Below are 6389 nucleotides of genomic sequence, written 5' to 3'. Positions count from 1 at the left end.
CACATGCCCTTAACAGTTTTTTTTCGATAACTTGAAAATATATATAAAATAGAATACTTGCAATTATTTTTCTGCCTGTATAGTGTACAGAAAGAATGTATTACCCACTTTTTAAGTGTTTAAACAAATATAATTTGTATAAACAGTTGATTTCCAAAAATATTTTTAAAATCGATGATTTCGAGGAGTAGTATACAAGTCGTGAAAAATTATGGAAAACAGTTTCCAGATATAAGAAAGAAAACATTGTGTTTGGCCAAAAAATAATGTTTTGTGATCAGCGTTGCGTAATTAGACTGCACATAAAATGAATTTAGATTATAGTTCATTATAGCATTTATACATTTACGAAAAAAATTCTACGTGTTCTATTTTATGGTATTGTTTCAAATTTTGTAATATAAAACTGCTTGAACGAATAAAAGTTGTTTAAACAACTACATGACGTTTTTAACAGAATTTATTATTCCTATAAATCATTCAATATTGTTTAAGCAATTAAAAAATGTTTAATATACTTTTTCTATACACTATACAGTCAGAAAAATAATTGCATGTGTTCTATTTTATATATTTTTTTAAGTTATCAAAATAAAAATGCTTGAGAAAATAAAAATTGTTTAAACAAATGGAAATTTGTTAAACATTATAGAAAAAATGTATCAAAATTATGTAATTATTTAAAAAAAAAGTAGTTCAGTATATCAATTTAAGAAATAAGAAGGCATCTCTGTCTCAATTAAAATTTTTTTTGAAAATAAGCAATAATTGTTTAAATAATTACATCATGTTTTTATAAAGAATTTACTACTCTAAAGATTGACAAACTAATACATGTCATTCTGGAAATTCGATTATTTCTGACATTTTTTTAGAATAAATAATTGTTTAAATAAGCTATATTTACTTAAACAATCAAAAATTGTTTTAAAAAGTTATTGGAGATATTCAAATAGTTCATTAGTAACTATTTGTATAAAAAAGGACAGAAATGGCTGAAAATTAAAAATAATACGAAAGAATATGTAGTTTTTTGGATTTTTTGTCATGTTCGGGCTCTGGGGGGGGGGGGGGGGGGGGGGGGGGGGGGGGTAAAACTTAATAGTACAGTTTTATTCCGGAGACGCTCATCTTCAATCCCTGAAAAACTTATTCGATCAAATCCTGAAGTATATACTCATAATTATTATCATTTTATTATGTTAATAAATAGTGCTTAAAAAATAAAAAATAATTTTTAATCTGATAAAAAAAAAATAGTTTTTAAGAAGATATTAATCAAGTAAGGCCAAAATGGATCAAATCCCATGCATTTGATCGATTGTTTTTCCCTCAGCACACAATAAAGTGAAGTTAGCTATGTGAAAATACCTGACAAATGAAAATATGGAATTCAGTTCATTGTCAGCATTGTAGCATTGTCCGATTGTCAACAAAGTCAAAAACAGTCAGAAATCTTTCGATCGCAATTTTGTTCCTTCGCCCAATAGTTCCATGTACTGGGATTTTCGCTAAAACGATATTTAGATCAAGTGATGCGCAAATCGTCGCGAAATCTCGATTGGGAAAACTGGCAAAATGTCAAAACAAGTTGAACTCTTGGAAATTGACAAGTGCATTATTTCGAGGTTATGGTATACAGCATCTGTAATTCTAGAAACGGAGATAAAGAATGATTGTCTGTCGAATTACACACGAGATGATATCGATAATTTAATAAGCTTGATTACATCTACTGCGTAAGTACTTTTAGGATTTTGTCGTTCCGACTTCTATCATAACCTCAATCTTTCTTCTTTTTTTTCAAGTTTCGCGATTCTTTTTACAAAAATCAAATTTTTATCAAAGCTAACATTGTTTTATAATTATTTATTTATAGATCTATTATTATGTCTGATTTCTAGATATTTTAAAAATCTATTAACGAATATTATAAATATTTATAAACACAATATTTTTTATGGTGGTATATTAGGTATATAGTTTTTGAATAAAAGATCTTTTAAAAGTGTAATAAAGATGATTTTATAAGAATTTGATTTTAAATTTCTGCATTTTGAATACATCTCTGATAGGTAGTCCAATGTTCAAATAACCTCAAAAATCGCAAAAGTTTGTTAATTATATTTTTTATTTTTAATAATGTTTTGATGTAAATAATTTGAACAATGTTTGCCAAAAAATGAGATTTTGGACAAAAGTATTAACGTTTTAGTTTATTCAGGCATTTCTGGGTTAAAACCAACGAGTTAAAATTGCAGAAGTTCTTGTACAAACGTTTAGTTTCACAAAAATCTTTTTAAATAATCTGAGAATATTTGAAAATATAAAAAATTGATTAAGAAATAACAGTTGAACAATTAATAACTAGGAAATCATTCTAGAAAGTTTAAGACATATTTTCAAGTTTTGAAAAGATTTCAAAGCATTAAAAAAGAAAATGTAAATAATTTTAAAAGTTTATTTGAAGTTATTTTTTAAACATATTTTGAAGACAATATTTAAAAAGATTTCAAAACTTTTGAATTAAAAAAGTGTTTCAACTTGCAGTTTAGTTTTTATGACTTAAATGAAAACAAATTATCTTTAAGATTTCGAATCTTTAGTTTTAGTAAAAAATATAATTTTAAAAGATATATATTATACATAAAACAAGTTGGATTAATTATAAAGTTATTTAAATTTGTAATTTAATTTTTTCAGTGTTTTTACTTTCATAATTTTATCTGCAAATATTATCTTTTTTTATGAATCAGTGTATTTAGTTGATTCAACATTTTTTTTGTTAAATCAAATATTTTGTTGAATCAACCAAATTCGTTTGATTTTTCAAATTTTCATGCATATACAATTTTTTTTTGATTTCCAATGATTTCAAGAATTTTAGAAGATTTTAAAAGATGTCACAAATATTTCCAAAAAGGTACAGTACACCAAATTTCAAAGTTTTAAAAACTTTTTAAAGATTTTATAAGATCTCAAATTTGCTTAGACGATTTCAGAAAGATTTCAAAGATTTTACAAAGACTTCAAACATTTTACCAATATTTCAAAAGATTTAAGAAAGATTTTAAAAATTTCAAAGATTTCACCAAAATTTTAAAAGATATAAAATATTTTAATGATTTCAAAATGATTACAACAGATTTTAGTAATATTTCAAAGATTTCACGATAGTTTTATCAAGATTTTAAATTCCAAGATTTCAAACGATTATAAATTTTTTGTTTAGAAGAGTTCAGAAGATTTCACAAGTATTTTACAAAAATTTCAGAAAGATTTTGACTTTTTCAGAAGATTTAAAGGATTTTAAAAAGATGATAGGAAATCAGATTTCAGAACTTTTCAAATATTTCCAATTATTTTAACATTTTCAGAAGATTTCAAAATATTTCACAAAGATTTCATATAATGTTTCAAAGATTTTTTTAAAATTTCATAAAGATTTCAAATATTTCAAAACATTTAAGAAATTTTAAATATTTTCAAAATATTCAGAATGTTTCAAAAGATTTCACAAAGATATTAAATATTTCAATGATTTTAAACGAATACAAAAGATTTCACAAATATTTCGAAGAATCCACAAGGATTTCAAAAGATTTCAAATATTCCAGTAATTTAAAAAAAGTACAAAAGATTTAGGAAAGATTTCACAATTATTTCAAAAAATTTATAAGAATTTCAAGAATTTAAAACCTTTCGAAAGATACGAAAAACTGCAATACATTTCAAAGGTTTTAAAACATTTTAATAGGTTTCATGAAATTTGAATAGATTTCAAAAGATAGCAAAAATTTCAAAGTTTAGAGTGAGATTTTACAAATATTTCAACAAAAAAAATTCACAAAGATTTCAAGTAATTCAATGATTTCAAGGAAATTACAAAAATTTAAAAATATTTCAATGATTTCAACCAAACAAAAAAGTTTTCAGAAACAAAGATTAAAGTATTATTTCATAAATATTTTAAAGATTTCGAAACATTGCAAAAAATTTCACAAAGGATTTCAAGGATTTCAAAAATTGTACAAATAAAGACTTTATTAAGATTTAAAAATATTTCTAAAGATTTCACAAAGACGATTTATGTTCACACAAAATTAAAAATTTGTTTATGATTCCGCTTTCCTTTTGCTGGAAAAACTTGATTTCTTAATCTGGAAACCCTGGAAAAGACCTTGAATTTTGTTTCCAGGAATCGCTGGACACCCTCTACAGTTATTATTTTTCTTAAATTAAATTGAATTAATTATTAATTAATTTAATTAAGTTTAATTCTCAAAGATAACTATATTGTATTGGGAATGGTTAAACTGTGATACGCCACATAGTGACAAAAATCCGAACTAGAAAGAATAGGTAGGATTTTTAAGATGCATTTTCATGTATGCATAACAGTTTTTTAAAGATTTTTTTGTGGAGTTTAAAATATTTATTGGATAATAAAAATAACTCTTGATCGGAAACAAAGAGTTTTAGATGGAATTTGCACCTTATATAGTGAAAAAACACATTTTTAACAGAAATATTTTTCTAAAAAAAAACTATTGTACTATTTATTCTGATTTTTAAAAGATTAGAAACTTAAATGGACTTATTTTAAAGCAAAAATGAACTCCAAGTAAATTTTTATTAATTTATACATGAAATATTTACTATTTAAAAATCTGAATTTAAATTAAAAATTAAAAAGCATAATCTGGATTAACTTTGTCGCTACACACATTAATTAAAGTTTATCAAAGCTTGAAATGCATTCAAACTTGCATGAAATAGTGAAATCATTGCTTTTTTAAAAACATTTTTGACAAAAATGTTTTTTTTTCACTGTACAAGATAAAAATTCTATATAACACGATTTGTTTTTATGAACATTATTTTTATTCAGTCATTGTTTTAAGCTTCACAAAATAATCTTAAAAATACTTTTACGCAAAAATTAAAAAACATATTTAAAATCGTACCTTCTTTTTCTAGTACCAATTTTTGATAAAAAATATTGAGTGAATAAATGAAATTTAAACACTGTGGAAACGATTATATGAATTTTATTTCCTTTTTTTAAAAATATTTTGAAGATAATATTTAAAAAGATTTCAAAATAAATTTTGATTAATAAATTATTAGATTAAACTGGACAACTTGCATTTTTTACAAAAAAGATGAGTTCTCAAAGAAGAAGATTAATTTTTGTACTAAAAAAGACAAAATTTCAACAAATTAATTTAATGTAAAATTAAAAAGGTCTGTTGATTTCAAACGAACACAAAAGTGTTCAGAAACACAGATTAAAAACATTTTTAAGAATGAATCATGAACAATTCATTCAAGAATTTCAAATATTTTACCATTTTTTTAAAGATTTCACAGAAACTTCAAAATTTCACGAAGATTTCCAATAATTTAAAAGATGTCAATGAATTCACAAAGATTTCAAAAGATTAAAAAAATTTTAAGAATTTTAAAGGCTTTATAAAGATTTAAAAATATTCCTAAAGATTAAAAACATGATAGAAGATTTAGACTTCATAGATTTTTACCAATATTTTTCCAATATTTCAAAAGATTTGAGAAAGATTTAAAGAATTTTAAAGATTTCACAAAAATTTTAAATATTTTAATCATTTCATAAATTAGTTTCACAAAAATGTTTTTAAATAATCTGAGAATATTTAAAAATATTAAAAAATTGATTAAATAATAACAGTTAAACAATTAATAATTTGGAAATAATTCTAGAAAGTTTAAGACATATTTTAAAGTTTTAAAAAGATTTCAAAACATTAAAAAAGAAGACAAAGGGGGAGGGTCGGTAAGGCCGGTTTTTGGCCTAATTTATTTTTGGACCAAAAAATCTGAAAAAATCATGGTAGTATCTTATAAGTATCCCGAGTCGACTATGGTTTTCGGGGTCGCCGAATACAAATCTGGCGTCCTTTGACTTTTATCGCGTCAGGTTCAAGGTCATTGGAAGGTCAAATCGAGAGAAAACTGTAAGAAAATCCAAAAAAATACGTTATAGGTTTTTGGAGTCGCTAATTACGAATCTGGCATCTGTTGAACTCTATCGCTTCAGGTTCAAGATCATTTGAAGGTCGTTTGAAGGTCAAATCGAAAACCTATAACATATTTTTTTCAGCGTTTAAAGGTCAGCGGACGCCAGGTTCATAATCAGCGACCCCAAAAACCTATAACATATTTTAAAAAATTTTTTTTACCGTTTTTTCTCGATTTGACCTTCAAATGACCTTCAAATGACCTTGGACCTGAAGCGATAGAGTTTGATGGATGCCAGATTCGTAATTAGCGACTCCAAAAACCTATAACGTATTTTTTTGGATTTTTTTACCGTTTTCTCTCGATTTGACCTTCCAATGACCTTGAAC

The sequence above is a fragment of the Belonocnema kinseyi genome, chromosome 5 (assembly GCF_010883055.1).
Source record: "Belonocnema kinseyi isolate 2016_QV_RU_SX_M_011 chromosome 5, B_treatae_v1, whole genome shotgun sequence".
Taxonomy (NCBI): domain Eukaryota; kingdom Metazoa; phylum Arthropoda; class Insecta; order Hymenoptera; family Cynipidae; genus Belonocnema; species Belonocnema kinseyi.
This window is presented reverse-complemented; position numbering follows the sequence as displayed.